The 26,084-nt window shown below is 37.6% G+C and overlaps 1 protein-coding gene across 2 annotated transcripts in view; it reads left to right on the top strand.

Moving 5' to 3' along the window:
- Positions 1–26,084, top strand: part of CNTNAP2 (contactin associated protein like 2) — a 2,305,108-nt gene that overhangs the window by 1,453,376 nt on the left and 825,648 nt on the right. The window lies entirely within an intron of this gene.

Raw genomic sequence — 26,084 nt, forward strand, 5'->3', positions numbered from 1 at the left:
TACACAAAGAATATGGATTTGGATGACATCCTGTATCATTTAGTGGCATAAATGTGTCACTTTCACTTTTTAATAGGTTGAAACATTCGAAGAAATCCTCAGTTCTTATAATAATATAAATTACTATTATTATTATTTGAAAATTTTTTTCTTCTCTCTATGATTTCTGGTTAACTGGATTCTAGACTGATCAAGGGCCATGTCTGTCTTGTTCCACTACTGAACCCAGCAGAGTATCTGGTATATGTCAGCACTACTACTGCTGTGAATAGACCTCACCACTGTGACTTTTTCAGTAGAGCTAAGTAGCCACCACCAATCTCAGTGCTAAATAAGAAAACAAGTTTGAGATAGGTAAGAGTGTGCCTCACTTATAATTAGAAGACATGCATTTATTAGCAATATGCTAAAAAATCATTCACATAATCTGTTCTATAAACTTGAAAAAGTCCAAGTGCTCTATCCTTTTAGGCGCTCCAAATTGTCCTTGTATGGCTCTTTTTACAGTAAATATGAAAATGTTCTAGAAGCAGGATTGAGTTTGCCTTATACTGGGATCAGGTAACTAGAATTCTCTAATTTAATGAATGAAAAAGATCTAATTAAGAGTCAGGCCTCAGTCAGCATTATGAAAAGTAAAAGGTAAAGAGTTCACTATATTCTTTCATCTTTTTGATGCAAGAGTGAAGAGATGCTAAAATGTTTTAGCTAAGCAACTTAGATGAACATCAGTATTCTTCCATCAATAAAGTCAACTTCCATAATGCAACTAACAATTAAATTTATGCTAACAAAATAGCAGGTTTGGGGCAATGATAAATGCAACTTACATGTCTGGGGTAGTATCTACCTCTAAAATCTGTTCTTTTAATGAAATGCTAGCCAACCCCCCTATGAAGTGTGGGTTTTGTTCTCGCTTAGGGTGACTGACCAGCCTTACACCAACCCTTGGATATAGAGCCATATTGTCTAATACACATGCAATTATGTCTAACCGTCCTTGGGATGTATTTTAAAAGTAAATTACAAACCACATAGCCTATGAGTTGACTAACTATCCAGGTTGTTTTACCAACTGTTTATAAAAGAAACTACGTCAACATAAAGCAGTCAGTTTGGAAAACACGTGCAAGAGATGGTCACTTTCACATGACCAGTATGTTGACTAGTTGTAACATGCTACAAAGGGTTGTGTTTTACTAATAGTGTCACTGATGATCCTCGGTTCATTCATTATACTTCTGCATCACTGCTGCTACTTACTAACTACAATCCCAGGCCAGCTTAAGCATTAGTTTTCTTTACATTTTGCTTTGCTCATTGCTTCTTTAATATGTCCTTATTACCATAGTCTTCCCTCTGTGTTCTCCAGTAGATAGAAGAAGAGGATTTGACATGATGCTAAGCACATTAATATAATAGTTTCTTCTCCCAGTGGTATTTGCATTTCAAAGAGAATAACAACAAGATGAACCAAAATATGGAAGCAATATTTTCAGACAGGATACCTTCCATTGCTCTCTAAATCACTCCTATCTATAGCCCCCATTCTACCTGTGTATACAAAGACTTGTAGCCCATGTAACGTTTAAAGGCTCTCCCATGTAGAGTTTCTTCTATTGGGGTGGCAGGGGGATGGAACTGGCAAGCCACTATTTCTGTTAACTGCTCTGTCTTTCGCTTCAATATCTGCTTCATAACAATTTTTTTTTCACTAGCTACCCATTTTATAGGCAAAGGCTCAGAGGAAAATGAGATCAGAGAAAAAAAATGAGTTAAATATCATCTGCAAACAAATATAGAGCAACACACCATGCAAGAAATGCTTATCGCCTCTGGATAGAGAATTCTCTCTTGGTATCATGTTGGTGTCATTGTTCTCACCACCTCTACTCTCCTCAAGTTTATGTTTTCTTTGAGAGTTCCAGATTCGATTTATTAAGTATCCAATATTTCCATACACAGTCTTCATTTTTAATATTGAAATCCTAATCTCTATTCCTATTGATATTTGATAGCAAAATGTTCCTACTTCTATACAACATTTGAGTACTTCCTTCTTTGTGGCTGCTTTAGAATCTGTCTGTATATAACTATGGGTAGGCAAGGACCAAACTTGCTCAGAAAGTTTCATAGATGCTGCGGTTTTATCATTACATGCATGGTGATTTTTTTAAATCAGTTATTATAAGCATGTTTGATACTTTTGATTGATAATGGAAAGTAAAGGGGAATAAAAGTTCAGCTAATTAAAAGAGATGATTAGAAAGAAGTTGGCTTTGCAGGAGATTTGTTGACAAAACAACTGATAGTTTCTTTTTCTTGTTTCAAGCCTTGGGCAGAACCCTTATGAAAACATTTAGAATTTAGAGGGACTGTCATGGCCCCACTAAGCATCTGACTCATCTGGTTGCTGCAATGTCATTAAAATGAATTTTTGGTGCCGGTTCAATTTGTCTTTGGCTCTACAGACATGACCTTATTCACATTGATTGCTCTTCCATTAATGGTAGTGTAGTAAAGGAAACGAAATAAGAATATGGTGTTCAAAAGCAGGTATACATCCAAAGGGTTTCTTTAACAGTATTATTACATCATGATGTTTTCAGAGATGTGAAGTATATTTGTTAAATATATTCCTAGATTGTAAGAATATTGCTTTGAATGATATATTAATTTTCTGCCATAGTGGAAAATTATTTAGTATACAGTATAAATCATTCCTAAAATAAAAAATTATGGGATTTATATGAGCGTGTCAATATCAACTTTTCATTTAGAAAACTACAAAAGAAACCATTTATTTAAACACTTTAAAACCCTGTATATCACAAAATTAAAGTATCATTTTCCAACAGAGATATAACTTTTCCGTCTTTTGCCTTCTCTAAGCTTAGAAAACTCACAGAGTTTATGAACTTTAAATCAAAATCAATGTGCCTTAGTTTCTAACCAGTATTATTTTAAAATATTGAGTATCTTTAATATGGAGAAAAAAATAATTCAGAGATATTCTTGCAAATTGGTCTCTTTTAACATAATCTTTGAGTCATTGCTTACACTTCCCATCACTTTAGTAAATTCTTCATTGACATGGTTCCAAATCTCTTCCTAATTCTGGTCATTATGCTCTTTTTTAAATTTAATGAACTGTGTGGTGTGATTAACAGCAAGCTTCATGCCAAGTACAATACAGTGGGGTTTTATCAGATAGCAGAGCGAGGGTGTGAATCGTTTCCCAGACTTATGAAATATCTGTTTATCATTCTTTGTTATCTCCCAGGTACAGTTTTTAGAATTTTAATGTGTTGACCTAAGCTTGCATAATTGTTAATGTATTTACTTAGCCAATATTTACGAGTGCATCTTATGTTTCAGGCGTAGGTACACAGTGACGAACACACATAAAATCTGATTATGTGGAACTTATAATGTTATAAGTATGTATAAAATTATTTCAGATAATCTGTTATAATATGCCAGTGATACACTTGTTGCCATCAGAGACGTTGAATTATTGAAAAATGAGAAAAGTTTATATTATTAATGTGCCATTTATAGCCAATTTCTGATAGATTATTAATTACCTAAAGAAAGCAATTCTCAAACTTTAGTGATTTGTGTATTGTCTTCAGAAGTTTCACCAAGCCCCAGACCACCTATTTAATTGTTTAATAAATACATTTTTAATTGACTCCCTTTTTAAAATCTTATTGTAAGCAACAATTTCCATGAAATGTTGTGTTTAGTACACTTGACATTGCTTCCTACTGTGCTGTTAGACCATCATATTGTCTAGATATATCATAATGCAATATCATATGAAATGATATTTCACAAAACATCAATGGTACATACACTTGGGAAATTCTGGCTTAACTAAATCCTTATACCTAATTTAATAGGTACTTTTCTCCAAAACTATTAACTTGTATGACCTTAGACCAAGAATTGTGACTAGTACAATTCACAAGTTGTCAAAATTGAATACCTTATCTAAATGCAAAGAAGGCTTCAGCATAACTTTATTTTAAAACACAGATGTTGTGATTTGATAGTAAATTATTCAACTGGATTCTAATGAGTTATTTGCTGACTGTTTATGCATGTTGACCCAAGTACTCTTCATTCCCACATCTGTCCTTTAGACAGTCTCCTTTTTCTGTCCTTCCAACTATAACTCCGATTTAATATTTAATGAACAATTACTATGTTTTATATTCCTTCCCTCAAAGAAGACAAGCTGTCCCAAGACATTCTAAAATGACCACTCCTCCCGCCCCTGTGAGTTCTCTGTGCAACCCTGCCGTCCCTGGCCTCTCCTTCTGTCTCTTACCTTACCAAGCTCATAGTCCTAAGTTTCAGGTAATGGCTATTACACCCTGACTGAATTTTGAGCTGAAGAAAATATTAATTACCTAGACACATCTAGTTTTACAGATGAAAAAAATGAGACTTATGTTTTGACAGTCCAAACTTAAATGCTGAAATTTTTTTTAACTGGGTTCAGCATCTTCACAGAATTAACCCCAATCATAATAGTTCGAACACTTCCTAAAAACACCTTATATTGCTGTGTCTATTTCTATCGGTTTGCAAAATGATGTTGATCTTGTTTTTTACATTATAATTTTTTTTTCTTTTTTTGAGACGGAATCTTGCTCTGTTGCCCAGGCTGGAGTGCAATGGCACGATCTCAGCTCACTGCAACCTTTGCCTCCCAGGTTCAAGAGATTCTCCTGCTTCAGCCTCCCGAGTAGCTAGGACTACAGGCATGTGCCACCATGCCCAGCTAATTTTTGTATTTTTAGCAGAGGCAGGGCTTCAGCATGTTGACCAGGCTGGTCTCGAACTTCTGACCTCAAATGATCCGCCTGTCTCAGCCTCCCAAAGTGCTGGGATTACAGGCATGAGCCAGTGCGCTCAGCCCATTATTTGTTTATCTAATAGCTTAATCATTCATCACTGACATTTTGAGCATATAAACAGCATCATCCTCAATAAAGTTCTAGAATTTCTCCAACACTGTGTTCTAGACATGGCACTTCATGTGAACAATTTCACAGGAGGTAGGTGGTACTATTACTATTCGCTTTTATATGTGAGGCAGCCAAATCATAGGCAGATAACTGGCCTAGAGTCAACCATTATTAAGCAGGAGAGGGGAAACTAGCTTTGTGTAATGTTGGAGATCACCATTTTTGTCACTTCATTATAATATCCTCTTCATTCCAGGTGCCATTCTAGAGGTATAAGATACTATATAAATTTATAAGATGCAAATTATATTTTTAACAGATCTTTGGTCTAGTTTAAAAGATAGAAGTAAAAGTATTTATTCACCAGATACACATACAAATAATTTTGGGCTATTGTCAGAATTCAAATCTACCTTCATAGGAGAAACATTCATGATTATGGATACACATGGAACCATGCAGTATAGACAGTTGCAGTCAAAATGCTTCACATTGCTTTGGACAATGTCAGGATCACTAGAATAAGTACACAGCATGGCAAAATGAGTTTTGTGTTGTTTTTCCTCCTGGAAATAAAGCCAATATAAGACCCCTCGTCAATCAAGAGAAAATCCCATAAAGGCAGGTTCCAGTAGCTCAGAGTAAGTGTATAGGATTTCTTGTGACAAAAGCATTGTGACATATTATCAGTGAATTTCCCTTCTCCCATCCAAATCTGGGGATTAGTCATTAACTCCAGCTTAACAGCAACTCAGCAGTAACAACATGTACTCAGTTTAGTTATATGAAATAAAACAACAAAATGTTTCTAGTGGTATGAGTGTTATAAAAATACCCATTATGTACAAAGCAGAGAACTTATACATAGTAGGAGTTTGCTAAATAAATATTTCTAATTGATTAAAGAAAATACAATAGTAAGGGCCTACCTATTTATACATATAAATAATTTGAGTTTTTTCTCCTTGTGCTGTAAAATATGAACAAAGATATTTTAGAAGAAAAAGATATAAAGAATTGTATCACTTGTTAAAAACTTAGTTTATTGAAGTTCTTTAAGAGACATTGTACTTTTAAAGAATTTTCGTAATAGCCTCAAGTTTCAAACAAGTGAATGTCTGTAATTGACAGCCAACTCTAATGAGAGTTGTGGTGTTGTAAATTAGCTTTGTAGCTTCAATTCTTTACCCTGAACTGGTTTACACTGGCACTTGTAGATTGCATGTTCTTATTGGAGGTGACATTGAGAGATTACATTAAGTTGGTTATCGATCATACTGCATAGGTTCACTTTACTAAAATGTAACCTCTGTTTCAACAAATCTAAATCTGACAAAATATGCCATTTTTATGCCTTACGGACTCAGAAGTTATAAGGGAGATGAGAGGCAGGCTGCAGCCCCAAACTCTGGGCATTTCAAATCCAGCCTAGAGTGTTATTTATTAAATCAAATAATAGGTATGAAAATGTTTCCTGTATTTAATATGCAGATATGAAACTATAGTACTTTAAAAAGTACAAAACAAGTGTCATTGAATACTTTCTATCTACAAAACATTCTGGAGAGTATTTGAATGAATAAATCAATTCCCTCCAGATATTTAGTAGTAAAGAAATTCTTTATGCCAATAGTGATATATCTATGCTAATTATCATAACAGAAGTAAAATAGTGTACATACTTCTTATTTCTAGCTTATCTTTTTAATTGTGTCAGCTTCTTTTCATATTTTTCCTTTTATGAGTTAATCTGGTCTCATTCTTTCTGAACTAACCATATCCTACCCTGAATTTACCAAACATACAAAAGTAACTATAGCCAAAGCTACTAATATTAATCTGGAATTCTTTATGCAAAACAGTGTTCACATTCATTTAACTGCAGACTCTAATCCCCAGAGCCTATTTAATCATTATTGTGATATTGTTTTTGTTACTTCAATCATTTGGCATGCAGGCAGAAACATGTATATGTGTATTCCTGGGAAATCTATCAAGCAGATTCCCAGGAAGTCTCACAAGGTGATATTTATTACAGTCATAATATTATTATTGTTCAGAGACCTTGTTGAAAACCAAGAGATGGTGAAACCCTAACCAAATGACCCATTAAATAAAACTCAGTAGATTGATGTATAAAACTAAAAAGCCAATTAATGTAATTTATGAGAAATAATTATCTAGAAACCCTGAAACTCAAAATTGTAACTACTGCATCCTCTCTCTATGGCAGTTCTACATAATCAGCTCCATTTGGGGTCTTAGAATCAGCATGAAAGGAATTACATAAATCACATGAATTGATGACATACAGCTAAGCCTGTATGTCAGAAATATATATAAATGATGTCAAACAGATTAAAATTAGTTCTTTCCGACATACAGATCAATCCATCTCATATAGGTTAGTTTACATTTTTCTATTCTGATCCATGTAACAATTTTAAAGTTTAACTCTTTGCAAATAATTGTACTCCTCACATGTCCACATTGTGGGGACACCAAAGTACTCACGGCATATTCTCTAAGGGGAGATGTCTATAAGTCAGCATTATAAAATATGAACATTATGTTTACTGTCAGTGTCTCAGTTAACAAAATAATTCGTTGATTCTCAGATTCACATGATTTTTCACAATTTCAACATCTCTGAAATCAGCATGTGTCTTACTGTTGGTAGCATCTCACAATCTCTATTGGCCAAGCCGAGACGGTGGCATGGGTGTCTTTGCCTGTGGACATGTGGCACTTGCATCAAAACTTGAAGAATAGGCCCCAGTGCCTTAGAGGAAAGTTCTGGAGACAATAGAGGCTCACCGTTTTTAAGAACTCTATCACCAATGCTTTTGTAGACAGAACCATTCAGAGGGCACATCAATGATTCAAGCTGCAAAGTGTTTCTAGAGCGTTAGACTATGAAAGAGAAGACATTTGGGGAACGGTTCGACCAAGTCATGTCACTTACGTTTTCCTTTTCAAGTATGCACAAAAGTGATATAATTTTTAATAGATTAGAAGAGCTCTTTTGAGATGTTTCATTTTCTCTTTCTTAGTGGTTCACGATAGAGTGGTGTATCTTACAATCCATGGCCTCCTAATTATGAAATATAACAATGCATACTTTCAGGTAATATTCCATCTGTATACATTTATTAGACATTTTAGAAATACTAGGAGCAGAAATCAACATCTTTTTCAAGGCGGGCAAATCTTTCTTTACTCCTTTGTAAAGGATCATTGTAGAAAGTCATTTCCTTATTCTGAAATACGTAATGGATAAATTTAAGTAATATTTTCAAATTCTGTCCTAATAGTAAATGGAAAAATTAAAGCTGTTGATTCATGAGGTATGATGATCTATTCTATTACCACAGAGTCAAAGCCATTACATGGTTTGCCTGTGAAAAAATAGTAGAGAATACAAATTTGTGTAGATAAGATTTGGGAAGAAAATGTCATGTTTAAATCTGTAAATGGAATTCCCTGGAAAAGGGTTAGCAGCACCACTATTACTGACGTGAAAAATTCAGAGCTTCTTGCCTCTTCCTCTCTGATCCAGAGATGCTGCTGAGAAAGAAACAGCTCTGCTTTGAAGAGGCTACAGCAGGCAGGCGTCTTCATGCTTGCACAGGCCTCTCTGCTGAGGTGGCCTCCTGGGGAAGCCTCACAAAAACTCCCTATCCTCAGCCCCCAGGATCGGGGAGAAGGCTGCCCTTGATGGCCTGTGGAGATCTTGAGACAAGGCATGCGGCCAGGACAGACGCTGATTGGCATGACCCTCAGTGAGAATCTCAGTGACCTTCCTAGGACCTCCTGGGTCTGCTAGGGCACAGCAGTCTCTGAGTCTCTGTGTTGCCCAAACCCTTCTGTTGGCACTTTCCTATTTGACAGAAACAGCTTCATGAAAGCAGTTCCCATAAATTGAATTCCTGTGGCTTGACCTAATTTACTATCTCCATATGTCAGTTCCAAATCAGAAGCAGGCATATTTACAGACCTGGGTTGGTTGGCTTACCCAATTAAAGATGTTAAGTAATTAAATTGTATTATTTTTTCAAGTATGCAGTATTATCTTTCAAATAATGCAGTATATCCTTATATACTGCACTATTTAATATGCTGTTCTAATTTAAAAAACATTAAATATCATTCCTATGAGTTAGGAATAAAATAACTGGTGAGTTATACATATACAAATTTGTATGTATATTTGATATAAACTATAAATGTAAATACATTTACATTGTATATAATTATATATGTGTAAATAATATTTATTATCTCATATTATAGATATATAGATCTATTAATATATAGATAGGTGATATATATAGATCTATGTATATATCAATATATGTGTATAGCTATAGATGATATTAATGTGGAATCACAACTAGAAATAAATAGTAGGCAAAGGTAATTTGGAGGCCAAAATATAAATATTTATAATCTCTCACCTTTAATTAATTCAGGTTTTAAATAATTGACCAACTTATTTTAAATTATTTTCTATGGAATTTCTGTGGTGTTTTACCCCTCTAAAAGTGTGTGTGTGTCTGTGTGTGTATATATATATGTGTGTGTGTGTGTGTGTGTGTATATATATCTACATATGTATGTGTTTATATATAATACTTTATAGGCTATATGTCAGTAAAATATTTGAAGAGATTTATTCTGAGCCAAATATGAGTGACCAATGGCCCATGCATGATACAGCCCTTGGGAGATCCTGAGAATATGTGTCCAACTTGGTTTTCACATTTTAGGGAGACTTAAAACATAAATCAATACATGTAAGATGTACATTGGTTCAGTCTGGAAAGGTGAAACAACTGAAAGCAGGAAGGGGTTGGGGGCAGGGGCTTCCAGGTTATAGGTAAATTAAAAGATTTTCTGATTGGCAATTGATTGAAAGAGTTTAATTATGGTCTAAAGACATAGAATCAAGAGAAAGCAATGTCTGGGTTATGTTAAGGGGTTGTGGAGACAAAGCTTTTATTACGCAGATGAAGCCTCCAGGTAACAGGCTTTAGAGAATAGATTGCAAATGTTTCTTAAAAGACTTAAAGAATCCGTTCTATCAGCCTTAAGGTCTGTGTTGATGTTAATGCTGGTCAGCTAGGCCTGAATTTCAAAAGAAAGGAGGGTATAAGGAGGCTTATCTGACTCTTCCTTTCTATCAGGGCCTGAACTAGCTTTTTAGGTTAACTTTGAAATGCCCTTGACCAAGAGGTGGAGTCCATTCAGTTGGCTGAGGGGCTTAGAATTTTATTTTTAGTTTACATACACACACACACACCACACACACACACCACACACACAGAGAGAGAGAGAGAGAGAGAGAGAGAGAGAGAGAGAGAAGGAAGGAAGAAAGGAAGGAAGGAAGAGAGGAAGGAAGGAAGAGAGGAGGAAGGAAGGAAGAGAGAGGAAGGAAGGAAGAGAGGAAAGAAGGAAGGAAGGGAGGGAGGGAGGGAAGGAAGTAGGAAAGGAGGGAGAAAAGGAGGGAATGGGAAGGTAAAGAATGAGGCAGAAACAAAACGGAAATACCCTTCACAGCTAACCTATGCATTTGTGCTGCCATTGGGCCTGTCATTAGTTGTGTTGGTTGTTCCTTGCACAAGGGCAGCCAGACTAGTGAGTCAGGGCTGAAATCAGTTCCTGTTCCACTTGGAAACCACATGCTCTGGCACCCATCTGCATTTGTGGGGAAAGTGACACCTTTTTCTAATTCATGCAAAGACACCATATGGGCTACCTGTGGCCTGGCAACACAGAGTCTAACATTTATACCCACAGAAGATTAAGCATTTGTGCTCATCATTACCCTTTCCAGCCACTCTCTTTTAAAATTTAGTGACACTTCAGTGCAAAGTTTAACTGGTATCTTGTTTTCGGTGAATTGAGTAGATACTGGCAACCTAACAAACCACAAGAATTTGGACAGAGGCATCCCCAAAAGGAAGGAAAGGAAGTGTTTGCAGCTGAAATACATTTAATTGCATCCTGGGACCACTTCAACATCTTAAGCATGTGGACCACAGCTACCTCTTCATTAGGTGTTGCTCTCTGTTTGATTTACAGCATGCAGGGTCAACACTTGTGAATTAGCATCATGAATAAGACATTCATAAAACCTTATCAGCTCAGAACTGATGCTAAGACAAGACACAGGTCTAGAGCTCATAAGACTGGTGACAATTTCACTTATTTATGTCAGAGAACTGTTACACCTGTGTTTTTATAGCATAAAGTTGGTGAGCCTTCCTCTGTGCAAACCTCATAAGCCAGACAACACATGCAATTAATTGACAGAGACAAGAGAATCCCCATTTCTGTTTTCTGCTTGGCTGCTTTGCTTACATTTCAGCATATTTTACCTGCAGTTTTATTTTTGAACTTGATCTAGTTTGGATTTTGTACACCCCTAAAAATTACCTAAACTCAATTGTAACACTAGACTGCTACTGAACGTCATGCTTATAGAGTTGGAAGTGTTCTGTTGAAGGATCATTTATCTAAAAGCAACAGGAAAGATTTATCGATACCTAGCAAAATTCTGCCATTCCATCCTTCACTGTCCAGCTCTCTTCTGAAGATCAGACATTCTTTTAAAGGCAAATAAGACTCATAGTAGTATTTTACTTGGAACCTTATGAGAGAGAACTCAGTATATCTGAAGACCCTGGCATTGTTTTTAAAAATACTTTATTTGGGCTGGGCATGGTGGCTTACGTCTGTAATCCCAGCACTTTGGGAGGCTGAGGCGGGAGGATCACGAGGTCAGGAGATCGAGACCATCCTGGCTAACACGGTGAAAACCCGTCTCTACTAAAAATACAAAAAATTAGCTGGGTGTGGTGGCGGGCACCTGTAGTCCCAGCTACTCGGGAGTCTGAGGCAGGAGAATGGCGTGAATCTGGGAGGCGGAGCTTGCAGTGAGCCGAGATTGCGCCACTGCACTCCAGCCTGGGTGACAGAGCGAGACTCCTTCGTGCGTTTTTTCTCTCCCCATCATAGCATAGTTAGGGGAGAAAATTGCATTATTTAAAAGTATATTATATTAGAAGCCAGAAGTCTTGAGCTATATTTCTCTGCTCTCTGTATAACCATGAGTCCATGGACAAATAAATTTGCTTTCCTGAGCCTTTGTTTTCCTGTTTAGAAAATGAGACAATTGATCTAGATAAAATTTAAGCTCCCATCCAATCATAAATATTCCATAATACTAATGTAGAAAAAGCAGGTTACTCAGAACTATTTCTGAATCCAAAAAGATAGATAGATAAAGCTACTTTATAAATTATAAAATTTTTTGTAGAGTCTCAGACTTTATGTAAAAGAGAAGGAGAGATGGACATATATATATATAAAAAAAAAAACAGAGAAAGAGGTGCTGGATATATTTGGACCCTCCTTTGTGAGAAGGGAAAAGATGATCCCAGGAGAAGATGGGATCATCTCATCCAAGAAAAGATGATCAGCTAGAACCAGATTGTTGGGGTAGTCTAAAACAAACATTTCAAAAGAAGTTCACTACTTTATGAGGAGACAGTTCTCAAACAAGAGGATACAATGTGAATAGATGTATTAGAATTTATCAACAGAAGCACTCTTTCTTCACCCCTTCCAGCTATAGTACCCCAAATATTTTGATATTTTAATGCAAAAGAAGACATATTGCCCTAGGTTTTAATTTTTAACTACCCAAGAAAATTATCAACCTGTAAATTGCTTTTTTCTCTATATTGATACAATAATTAGAACCAAGCTAATCAGATGTGCCATTATGTTCTTTCCTTCACATTATAGTGCCAGGCAACATTGAGGGGACAGCTGGCCAGCCTGATGCCAAAAGACAGGCATCTAAACCTCTTCAGGCAACTGACATTTATAGGAATTATGGTATAGCATCAATAATTCACACAACCTCACAACAAGTGCTGGTAAGCAGCTGGTCTGTAGACAAGGGCCTCATCACTTATTCATGTTTGAGATATTTATACTGGTTCATTGCCTTATCTTAAAGCTTCTTTAATTGTAGGGACCACGAAAAGAATGCAGCAACTAGCAATTAAAGCAAAGGTGCTGCTCTGCATTATACGAGTGTATGATGACTACTTCATGGAGAGGGTGATTGGCTTTTGAAACCCTAAGTGAATGTTTGGCTACAAAAATCTAATATTTTAAATGATCCATTTATTTCTGTTTATCATTTCCTTGAGCTGTGAATGGAAAAGAAAAAAAACTCTACCACTTATTTTATAGAATCATAGACATTTACTATTGAATGTTTCCTTAGAAATGATCCAATTGTTTATTTTGTTTAAAAAACAAATATCTAGAGAACTAAAGTAACTTTCCCCAAATCAAACAGCTGGTTAGTAAAAGTATTAAGACTAGAACTCAAGTTTGGTGAAAATGTTTCCCCCAACGGAACTTTGCATGCAGAAAGTTCGACTGATTATAATCCTTGGCTTGTGACAGACTGTCATTATTCAGCAATAACTTATCAACTTTTATTTTACAATAATATAATAAAGGCTTATGGACCCAGCAGCCCTCCAAACAGCAAGGAGCATGTCAATAATATGCTGAACTTATGGTCCTTCTCATTCCCCTCTCCTTCTCCCTTTGCTACCTAGAAGTAACCAGCAACCTGAATCCTGCATTTTCTTGATATACTTTGCATAGTTTTATGGCCTGTAAATGTATGTCTTAAAAATATATTTTTAATTTATAAAATGTGTATCATGCTGTATATAACATGACATAATATTGCCAAGACTCATCCATATGGTTTATATGCCTGTATCATAGTGTATTTTTCACTCTCCCATTAATAAGCTTTTGGATTATCTCTAAGCTTCTTCCATTGTGAACAGTGCTGCTATGAATATTCTTGTAAATGTCACCTATTCCAAAGGTGCATGAGTATCCCAGGGGTATATACTTAGCAAGAATTTCTTGGTATAACACTATACAGTTATTCAGTTTTAGAAATTAGTGACAAACTATGTCCCAAAGGGGTGGCACCAATATGGACTTTCACCAGCAGCGTGGAAGATCCTGTAGATTGTATGTGTCTGGCTTTTACTGTAGAGGGCCATACAGTAAATATTGTTGTCTTTATGGGCCTCATATGGTTTCTTTGGCAGCTACTGAACTCTGTCATTGTAGGTAAAAGTAGCCGTGGATAACACATAAATGAGTTTCATATATTTTCACAGTATAAAATATTATTATTCTTCCTCTTCTTTGCAAACATTTGAAAGTGTAAAAAACAGTTTGTTAGTCACACAAAAACAGGCGGCAGACTGATTACTTTTTCCTTCCTCATCCCTTCTTTCTTTTTTTTTTTGATTTATTTAAAAAAAATTATTGATAGCCTGTTACATGCCATAACCTGTTCCAAATTGATATGGTTTGGCTCTGTGTCCCCACCCAAATCTCATGTTGAATTGTAATAATCCCCATGTGTCAAGGGCAGAACCAGGTGGAGATAATTGAATCATGGGGGAAGGTTCCCCCATGCTCTTCTTGTGACAGTGAGTTCTCCCAAGACCTGATGATCTTTATAAGGGGCTTCCTCCTTTGCTCAACTCTCATTCTCTCTCCTGCTGCCCTGTGAAGAGGTGGTTTCCGCCATATTATAAGTTTCCTGAGGCCTCCCTGGCCATGCAGAACAGCGAGTCAATTAAGCCTCTTTTCTTTATAAATTACCCAGTCTGTTATTTCTTTATAACAGCATGAGAACAGACTAATACACAAATACTGAGGATTCTGTCAGTGAACAAGTCATGACATTCCTGCTCTCACAGAGTATGAACTCTAATCAGAAGAGGCAGAACATAGACAAATGTATACATTCTAAGCAAGTCATAATAGGTATTTTTAAGGCAGATCCAGAGAAGTGGATGGTGGTGGTGGGAGGTAATAGTTTACATAGAATGATGAGGAAAGCTCTGTTTGATAGAACAACACAAGTTGAGCTCATTTTTAAATGAGGGATTGGAACATCCAAGTATCTGAGGAGAAACTACTGAGTGAGAGAGAGCAGCAAACCTCTACACCTCCTCCCCTGAGCTTTCATGGTTCTAATAGCATGCTGATATCTCTTCCCAAATATTCCACAAGCTCCTTTAACTCTTCATTTGCCAATCTAAATTTATCATCTGCTACAGTCTTGGATTTCCTAACTTGGTGAAGGGCATCTGTGTGAACTCGTCACTCAAACCAAAACCCTTCAAGTTTTCCTGCATCTTAGGTTGCCTTTTACTCCAAGCATCGATTTACTAAACAAGTAATTTCATTTTTTCCCTTAGTATCTGTATTAGTTTCCTAGGGCTGCCATAACAAAATACCATGGACTGGGTAGCTTAAACAATTGAAATGTATTTTCTCAATTTCTGGAGTCTAGGATCAAGGTGTCTGTAGGTTTATTTTTTTGTCTGCGGCCTTTCTCCTTGGCGGATGGCAGCTTTCTCTTTGTGTTTTCAAATGGTCTTTCCTCATTTCCTCTTCTTGTGAAGACATCAGTTGGATTAGATGAAGGCTCACCTTCCTGGCCTCGTTTTAGCTTTATCTCCTCTTTAAAGATCCTATCTCCAAATATAGTCAAATTCTAAAGTACTGGGGATTAAGACTCAACATATAAATTTTGAGAGGACACAATTCAATACATGAGTATCTTTTAATTTAATCCCTTTCCTCTGTTTTTAATGCTACCACCTTACCATTTCCTTCCCTTTTTGATTTATGTTTATTGGTTTTCTGATTCTAGATTATACTCTTAATAATCAGTTCTCTCCAAAACCAGCAGAATATTCCTACAAAAAATAAAAATGTGATCTTATTTTATTCTGCTTGAATCTTTGATGGGTTCCCCAGTAGCCTTCAGGATAATGTCCACTGGCACACTGTATCCTCAAAGAGCTGCACCGTCTGCATCCCTGTTCTTCCTCTCACCAGGTAAACTCTCATGCTGTCAGCTACAACAATAGTAAACAACTTGCAGTTCACGGCCTTTACAAATTTTCTTTGCCTGAAATTTCATCTCTGCCCTAATCCAGTCTTTTTAAGTGACAGATTAATATATTCCAAGAAGCGTGGCTCAGTGTCATCTGTGAAAAACATTAGCATACCACCAATTTCACCATTGTCTGAGTTAGCTGTTCTTCCTCTGTCTCCCATGTCATAATATCTTTCACATCATTGACACTGTATAGGATAATTATTTCTGCCTTGGACTAAGTACCTGTGAACAGGGACTGTGTCCTGATTTATTCTTACATCTTTAGTGCCTAGCAAAGGGCTGCTCCTCTTAGGCACTTAGTAAATATTTGTTACATAAGTGAATGAATAAATATATAAATGAATAAAAATGATTACCTAGAAGACATATTTTTGTATATTGTTTCGATACTCTAAAGCTAATATTCTAATGCTAATCAATACAGTTTAAAAATCATTCAATTTTACTAAACAAAATGGTGACCTATAATTGGCATACATGGTATAATTATGACAAAATGCATATAAAAATTAAAAGCCTACATAGCAAATTCAAACACCAATAATTACTAAAAATAATACACTAATCATTAAAAGTGGTTTTTGTTTTTTTTTTGCAAATGATTAGGCTGTACACAATTTATTCCTATTTATACTTTTCTGTATTTTTCAAATAAACTTGATTCTATGAAATATCCCATGACCCAATTCATGTTAAGCAAATTTACTGCCTTTTTCTCAACATCTTCAAACTGTTTTCTTTACATTTCACTGTTTAGAAAATATAAAATGATATCTGCAACAAATTACATTCTGCTACAAATCCACATTTTCACAACAAGAACAAAAAAGTACGTAACAAGGCATAGAGGATAAATTTCCCTCCAACCCACTGTGAAATTTTCATTAAGCCCCTCATATCTTCTCCAGGTCTAGGCCCTAAGGACAAATGAAGAGTCTAATCTTTGATCAAGGCTTACTTCAAGCCAAAATTATCTATTGCTCTAGAGAAACTCTTCCAAATGGTCATACCCTGCTGCTATGAAGGTGACAGTCCTCCCCACTGCTCACATATTGCATAGCTGCAGGATGCGAGGCAAAGGCTTGAAAAAAAAGATTAAACCTTACTCAAAACATTATTTCCATTAAAATTACATCACACCGAATATTATTACCTAAATATTTTTGTCTGTCTATAACTCTCACAAAACAAACATTACCCTTGAGGCAACCTTGCAGAATAAGTTTCACTTAGGAGAAATGAAAAAGGAACAGACATTATAATTTTAGGGAAAGAATAAAACAATAATGATGCAGTTTCTTAAGGCCTTCCTTCATTTTTTTTTTCATTTACTGATTATCCCTGTGGCCAAATAATAGATCTGTGGAGGTTCAGAGATGGAAGGAACCTTATTGATCATCTAGTATGTATAGCATAATTTACAGTTGTGGAAATTAAAGCCCAGATAAGCCAAGAAATTTGGTTAATGTACTGATTCTTCTTCCTCTGGGAAACCTAGGAAATGAATTGGATGATAAGTGACATGGCTCTATTATTAATTTCAGCCATGTGATTGATTCCACAGGCTTTTCAGTTAAAAAGACCTGGGTTCAGGCCGGGTGCGGTGGCTCACGCTTGGAATCCCAGCACTTTGGGAGGCCGAGGCGGAGATCGAGACCACGGTGAAACCCCATCTCTACTAAAAATACAAAAAAAATTAGCCGGGCCTGGTGGCGGGCGCCTGTAGTCCCAGCTACTCGGAGAGGCTGAGGCAGGAGAATGGCATGAACCTGGGAGGCGGAGCTTGCAGTGAGCCCAGATCGCGCCACTGCACTCCAGCCCAGGCGACAGAGTGAGACTCCGTCTCAAAAAAAAAAAAAAAAAAAAAAAAAAAAAACCTGGGTTCTGTCCCCTTTTTACCACTTACCATCTGTTTAACCTTGGGTAGATTATTTAGGCCTTTAAAAACCTCCATTTCCTCAGTTGTAAAATATCAATTTTAAAGGACTATCATGTAAAGAGGTGTTAGGATTAAACAAGAAATTGGCTAGAACCGTACTTGGGGTCGTAGTTGGCTACTACTATTGTTGTTGTCATTTATCCTACATGTAATCCCACTGTTTGAGATAAGGCATTCTGGGAGATCAAGATTTAAGAGCTTTTGAAGAAGACAACTTTATCACATTTACTTCAGACTGTTTAGTGTGTGTCCAGCTTCAATATCTCTCTGTTTCTTAGACATTTTAAAGACTGGTAAAGGAAGAGAAAGGCCAAATTACAACAATTGTTGACATTTAGTGAAGGCTTAGTATAAAACAGGCTCTCTCCTAAGTGGATTTTCTGTAGTAACCCATTTATTCCTGAAAACAGCTTCATGAAGTAGGCAGGCACTGTTCTAATATCTGCTTTAAAGATGAAGAGACAGACACAGGGGTTGGTTTCAACATGTGAAAGTATATTTTATCATCACCTCCCACATTCACTTCTACAACTCCAGTATTTGCAAGGCAAGAGAGGATTCGCCACCCTCTGGTCTCTTTTTTTTTTTTTTTTTTTTTTTTTTTGAGATGGAGTCTTGCTCCAGTAACCAGGCTGGAGTACAGTGGACCAATCTCGGCTCAATGCAATCTCCACTTCCCGGGTTAAGCGACTACCCTGCATCAGCCTCCCCAGTAGCTGGGACCACAGGCGCGCACCACCACGCCTGGCTACCCTCTAGTGTCTTGGGTTTGATCTTCTGCTTTGGGCTGTGGCTTCAGGAGCTGGCGGTGGTTTGCATGGTGGCAGGTGAGGTTCCCACCAGTCCTCTGGCTGTCATAACACGCATTTCATCGCTCTCACCATATATAACAGTGAGCAAGTTTTTATTTATCGAAAAGGTAGCCTTTGATGAGGGGCTTGACTATCTGCTTATGAATTAACAAATAGCAGATATAAAGATTTCGAAGTCATGCTCTTGGGGCAAAAAAATGCTTTGAAATACTATCTGATCTGCTTATTTTCTGGGTTTTCGCCTTCTCCACCCCTTCCAAGTCAAGGTCGGAGTCTGAGTTCTATTGGATATTCACTACAACTGAGAGTTATTATTGTTCTCAGCTTCGAGCCTTAAACTAGGCTCTTAGAAACTCTAAGCAAGATAGCAGTTTTAAAGGGAATAATTTTTCCTGAATGACTAAATTAGATTTCATCATAGTCAAAAGCATAGATTAACCAAGGCAAGCTCTAAAGTAAGAAGGAATATGGTAAAAAGAGAGCATGGTAAAAACGAAGTTCTTATCACACCTCCTTTCTATTAATGGTATACAAGAGAGAAACGAAGGAGAGAGACAAGAGATGGGAGAGGAGATAGGAAGAGAAAGGGGTAGAATGAAGGAAAAAAAGAAGAAATAAAATTGATGTGAAAGGAGAGCAAAGGCTGGCAGAGAGAGGAACAAAGCAAAACCAGACTTCCCTCCTCCCATCACTTTCTGCTTGGTGCCCAAATCCAGAGCAGAGGCAGAATGTAGAGATACCCAGATTGTTTTCAGGGAACTAAGATAGGGAGACACGTAAGGATCATCTCCTTCAATAAAAAGAGCATTGATGTCCTCATAAATTTCCTCTATTCTTAATGTGTCACTCTCCTCTAACAGCCATAGTCAGTAAACTTTTTATGAATTCCCTTCTTAGCTTTGTGACTCATGTCTAGATTTAGTAGCCCTGATCTCTGTTTATCATCCCTTAACCTTAGCATTCAAATGATTCACCAATTTATGCATGCAATTGTATTGTGATGCCTTATTTTCCAATCTCCAAAGAAGTGTCATTTGGGAAATATTGTACAGGTCTGGATATAAATGTTACTCTATCCGATATGTAACTCATACTTACAAATTGAAAAAGTTTCAGAATTTTTATGGGGACATTTAAAAACGTTAGGTGGCTTAAAATATTCCCTACTGATGTACATCATCTCATTTGAAATAATGTATTCGATGGAAGCAAATGATCTAGTGAAGAATATACTTCATTTCGCTTTCCATAATAACTTACAGCCATATCTCAGTTCTCAAAATGCTTTTCCGATTACAGCTAGCACTTGATCATTTGCGTGCACAGCACTTTACCTGAACAATTGTGGCGCTTTTACCTTTCTACCTTGCCACCTGTCCCGAGACCCTCCTCAGAAATCGTAGTTGCTGAGTCTGGAGTAGAGAGGTTGGTGACTATGCAGTAAGGATACACTGTGTCTAACTTAGAATCTTACAAGATTTCATTGACCTCCATCTCCTTTGAAGACTCTCCATGACCTCTAAAAGTTGGAGTTGCTGAGGTCTTACCCTGGGCTTTCTTCTCTTTGCTTGATGTCTAAATGTTTTGTTTTTCTTTTTTTTCGGTGGTCATCTCTTCCATTTCCATGGCACTAAATGCCGTCTTCATGCTGCAGCTCCAACATCTGCTAAGCTCCAGATGTTTATATCTCGTTGTTTACCGGGCGTCAGCATTTAACTGTCTCTCAGGCATTTCCAATCTGACTTGTTAAAAATGAAACTTTTGATCCCTCCACCAGGAAAATGTGTTCTTCCATTTATTCATTTAGACAAAAAACCGGCAGTCATCATACACACTCATCTCTCTTTCTCTCCTTTTGTTTTTGTCACTCTCTTTTGGTACCTGCCATATCCAACCCATCAATAACTTCTATTTTTTTTAATTTCTGTCGCATATATGTTAAACTTATTGACCTTACGTCCACTGCCGTCACCCTGATTGTAGCTACTGTCACCTCTATTCAGAGCTACAAGATCTTCTACCCCTACCGACCTCAACCATTCTCCATGTAACAGCCAGAGTGATCTTTTAAAAACAGAAATTAGATTGTTTTGCTTCCCTGCTTAAAACCTGCTGGTGCTTCCTGTCATTCTTTGTGTTAGGTAACCACACTCCTTCTCAGGGTCTCAAACCTTGTGCAGAATGGCTTCTTGCTAACCTCAGCCTGAGCCCCATCTCATTCAGTTTTTTCTGGAACTCACCAAGTTGTTTCTCTTCTTACAACCTTTGTGTCAGAGGCTTTCAAACCAGAGCAACTCCATCTTGAATAGGGGCTGAGTGAAATAAGGCTGAGACCTACTGAGCTGCATTCCTGGACATCCTTAGGCATTCTAAGTCACAAGATGGAATAGAAGGTTGGCACAAGATACAGGTCATAAAGACTTTGCTGATCAAACAGGCTGCAGTAAAGAAGACGGCCAAGACCCACCAAAACCAAGATGCAATGGGAGTGACCTCTGGTCGTCCTCATTGCTACACTCCCTCCAGAGTCATGACAATTTACAAATGCCATGGCAATGTCAGGAAGTTACCCTATATGGTCTAAAGAAGGGAGGAGTCCTCAGTTCCAGGGAATTGCCCACCCCTTTCCCAGAAAACTCATGAATAATCTACCCCTTGTTTAGCATATAATCAAGAAATAACCATAAAAATGGGCAACCATCAGCCCTCAGGGCTGCTCTGCCTATGGAGTAGCCATTTTTTTATTCCTTTACTTTCTTAACAAACTTGCTTTCACTTTACTCCGTGGACTCACTGAATTCTTTCTTGTACGAGATCCAAGAATCCTCTCTTGGGGTCTGGATTGGGATCCCTTTCCAGTAACATTTGTACCATCTCTTCCTTCTATCTAGAACTTTCCCCTGTCCCACCTACCCATGCCCCTCACTTGAAACCCAGCCCTATCCTCCATCACTTATTTTTTGATCTTTTAGGACCAGTTCAAATATCAATTGCTTTGACACGGTCCATGTTCACCCTAAGGAGATCCTTCCTGTTGGTATTTTTTACTAAAATCTATTTATTTCCTGAAAATTACCCATCCTATTGAATTCCTATTTAGTCTCTTTTCCTGTTTCATCTTTTAAGATATTCTTTGAAGGTCAAGTCCATGTCTATTTTATTCACCACTAACAAGCCCCATTGCCTGGGCCCAGCTTATTGAATGAATGAATGAATGAATTTCCCACCAATAACATGTGAGTTAGATAGGAACTACCTCAAGCTCATCTCAGAGAAGTGCTTTTTCACATGTCTAAATCCCCCCATCTTTCAGCCCCTTCACCACATTTACCCACTTTTCTTAAAAAGCACTTTGGGCTGGTTGCCAGTAAAAGTGGGAAATTCAAATTTGCAATGTTAGTTCCTGATAGTTCAGAAATGTGTGTCCTGGGGATCCAGTCATATGATTATTTATTCTGCTTCAGGTTCTTTGCTAACCACCCATATCCTGCTCCAGTCAATTTGCACCCTTTAGTTCCCAAGGGCGTAGGTCAGAAACAATGCTCAGTACTTTCAATCCTGGCATTGCCAGCAGCAGTAAGTCAGGCAAACACTGGGGTTGCTGGGACCACTTAGAATGTGGAATGGGGAGGAGCAGTTCTAAGATCATTAATGGTTTCAGCATAGAAAAACAAAAGTCCAGAGACCTGCCAAACCCCTGTGGGGTAATTGTGGTTCTGTAAGAACTTGGCCTCTGAGTTGGGCATTGCCTGTAATTACAGCCTTTCTTTTTTTTTTTTTACTTTAAGTTCTGGAATACATGTGCAGAACGTGCAGGTTTGCTACATAGGCATACATGTGCCATGGTGGTTTGTTGTACCTATCAACTCGTCCTCTAGGTTTTAAGTCCCGCATGTATTAGGTGTTTGTCCTAATGCTCTCTCCCCCCTCGCTCCTGACCCCCCAACAGGCCCTGGTGTGTGATGTTCCCCTCCCTGTGTCCATGTGTTCTCGTTGTTCAACTCCCACTTATGAGTGAGAACATGCAGTGTTTGGTTTTCTGTTCCTGTGTTAGTTTGCTGAGAATGATGGTTTCCAGCTTCATCCATGTCCCTGCAAAGGACATGAACTCATTCTTTTTTATGGCTGTATGGTATTCCATGGTGAAATTACAGCCTTTCTATTCAGCATCCTCATTTGTAAGTCTCTCAAATGTCTTAGATTATGATTATCAGTGCATAAGCCCTAAACTGTGAGCTTACTAAGAATATTTTCTTATGTCTGCTATCATTGGATGATATGGTTTGGCTGTGTCACCACCCAAATCTCATCTTGAATTGTAGTTCCCATAATCTCCACATGTCATGGGAGGTACCTAGTTGGAGTTAATTGAATCATGGGGGCAGTTACCCTCATGCTATTCTTGTGATAGTGAGTGAGTTCTCATGAGAGCTGATGGTTTTATAAGGGGCTTTTCCCCCTTTGCTTGGCACTTCTCCCTCCTGCCAGTATGTGGAGAAGGACATGTTTGCTTCCCCTTCCACGATGATTGTAAGTTTCCTGAGGCCTCCCAAGCCACGCTGAACTGTGAGTCAATTAAACTTCTTTCCTTATAAATTACCCATTCTCAGGTATGTCTTTATTAGCAGCTTGAGAATGGACTAATACATTGGGCTAAAATAAACTGTCCCTATATATAAGGACCATATTGTAAAAACTTCTCCACTGCTTCCGTCTTTTGCCTAGAACATAGAACAGGGGTTAAACGCTTCCATGGTGTGTGAAGTTGAGTGATAGATTAAAAAGTGCCATTGGTCAAGAGCGGTAGCTCACACCTAGCAGTTTGGGAGGCCAAGGTGGGTGGATCATCTGAGGTCAGGAGTTCGTGACAAGCCTCACAAACATGGAGAAACCCCGTCTCTACTGAAAAAAAAAAAAAAAATTAGCCAGGCATGGTGTAATCCCAGCTACTCAGGAGGCTGAGGCAGGACAATCACTTGAACCCAGGAGGCGGAGGTTGCGGTGAGCCAAGATGGCACCATTGCACTCCAGCCTGAGCAACGAGCTTAACTCTGTCTCAAAAAAAAAAAAAAAAAGAAAAGAAAAAATGTACCATGAACAAGGTGACTTAAAATAACAGAAATTTATCCTCTCATAGTTTTGGGGAGCCAGAATTCTGAAATAACGATGTCCACAGGGCCATGCTCTTTCTGAAGTTTCTAGGGAAAAAATCTTTCCTTGCCCCTTCCAGCTTCTGGTGGTTGCAATCCTGGGGTTCCTTGGCATGTCGCTGTATCCCTCCAGTCTCTGTCTTGTCATCACATGGTATTCTCCCTGTGTGTGTCCATGTTCAGATCCCCTTTTCTTATGAGGATACCAGTCATTGGATTAAGGCTCATTCTTACTCTAACATGTCATCTTAATTTGATTACATCTACAAAGACCCTATTTCCAAATAAGGTCACATTCACGGGTTCCAGGTGGACATGATTTGGGGATGATACTATTCAATGCAGTGTATTAGGGTTCACTTGTATTCACTTATATCAGATAATACCATTAAGCGTTTCTTAAGCTTTTAATATTTGAAAACAACCTTATTCATAATAATTGATGAAATAACTACATTTCTGAATTTAAATATACCTGCACAAGAAATGACAAATGGTTGTCAAGTACTTTTATATTTAGAATACCGTGCTTTCCTCATGCAGGAAATTGGAACAGACCCTGGTCATGGGCGTGTTAAATCCTCCTGTTTCATCCTCCACCGATCTGTCTCATTACTTGATCACTCCTTTGTAACTGACTGTCATTTCTCAGTTTCATTCTAGGAGGCTTAAAAGTTCTGCAGAGCAAAAGTTTTTCTTCCTCTTTTTGCTTTTTTGCTTGTTATTTTTGTCAAGGGGTCAGCAAATGTCCTCTGAAGAGCCAGATGGTAAATAATATTAGTAACATTAGGGTTTGGGGGCCTCACAGTCTCTACCACAACTATTCAACCCTGCCTTTGTAGTGCAATGGTAGCCAGAGATAACCTGTAAACAAATCAGCATGCCCAAGTTCCAATAAAACTTTATTTATGGACACCGACATGTGCATTTTATATAATTTTCATGTATTGTGAAATATTATTCTTCCTTTGATTTCCTATCCATTTAAACCTGTGAAAAGCATTCTTAGCTGGAGGACTGGGCCAAGAAGAGGTGGGCCGGAATTTGTTTTCTGATTTCTGCCAAGTTTTGTTCCCTCTCTCTTGTTGGTTGTCTGCCTTTGCTCCACCTTTTCTGGCATAGAGGACATTCTACAGGGTACTGTTTTTCATATCTTTTTCTTTTCTTTCCCTTCTCCTCCTCCCTTTACCTTCCGTTTCCTTTTCTTCCTTTCCCCTGCTACTACTATGTCCCTAAAAATAAATATTCACTGCCCTTAAACTATATTTGATCATTGCACATTGATTACTGTAATCATTTCCTATTTTCTAAAAATTTGAGGAGTGTGGTATAGGTCATAGTGATAACATGAGGGTAGTCATTCTCTTATTTAGAGGTAGAAAATAGATTTAAATTTCTGGCATAATATAAGTATGAATTGTAATAATCCCCTGAATATTATTGGAAATCTGGATTTTTTTATCTGCTGAGTGATCAGCCTCCAAACATATCCAAAATTGGAGAGAGCACTATAAAATCCTGTGTCCCCATTACTCAGCCTCAATAAGTTTCCATTCACAGCCAATGTTGTTTTATTTGTACCTCTGTCTCCTGCCTCCTGTGAAATTATTTTGAAGCAAATTCCAGACATCAGTATTTTCACTCACGTCCCTGTGAAGAGACCACCAAACAGGCTTTGTGTGAGCAACAAGGCTGTTTATTCCACCTGGGTGCAGGTGGGCTGAGTCCGAAAAGAGTCAGGAAGGGAGATGGGGTGGAGCCTTTTTATAGGATTTGGGTAGGTAATGGAAAATTACAGTCAAAGGGGGTTGTTCTCTGGCGGGCAGTGGTTGGGGACACAAGGTACTCAGTGGGGGAGCTTTTGAGCCAGGATGAGCTAGAAGAAGGAATTTCACAAGGTAATGTAATCAGTTAAGGCAGGAACTGGCTATTTTCACTTCTTTTGTGATTCTTCAGTTACTTCAGGCCATCTGGATGTATACCTGCAGGTCACAGGGGATATGATGGCTTAGCTTGGGCTCAGAGGCCTGACAAGTATATTTAGTATGTATCTCTTAAAGACAATGACTCTTAAAAATAAAAAAAAAAAGAATATACCCAATCATAGTAACTTATCTAGAAACAATTAATACCAATTCCTTAATATCTTTAAATATCCAGTGTTTACAT

The sequence above is a fragment of the Nomascus leucogenys genome, chromosome 13 (assembly GCF_006542625.1).
Source record: "Nomascus leucogenys isolate Asia chromosome 13, Asia_NLE_v1, whole genome shotgun sequence".
NCBI lineage: Eukaryota > Metazoa > Chordata > Mammalia > Primates > Hylobatidae > Nomascus > Nomascus leucogenys.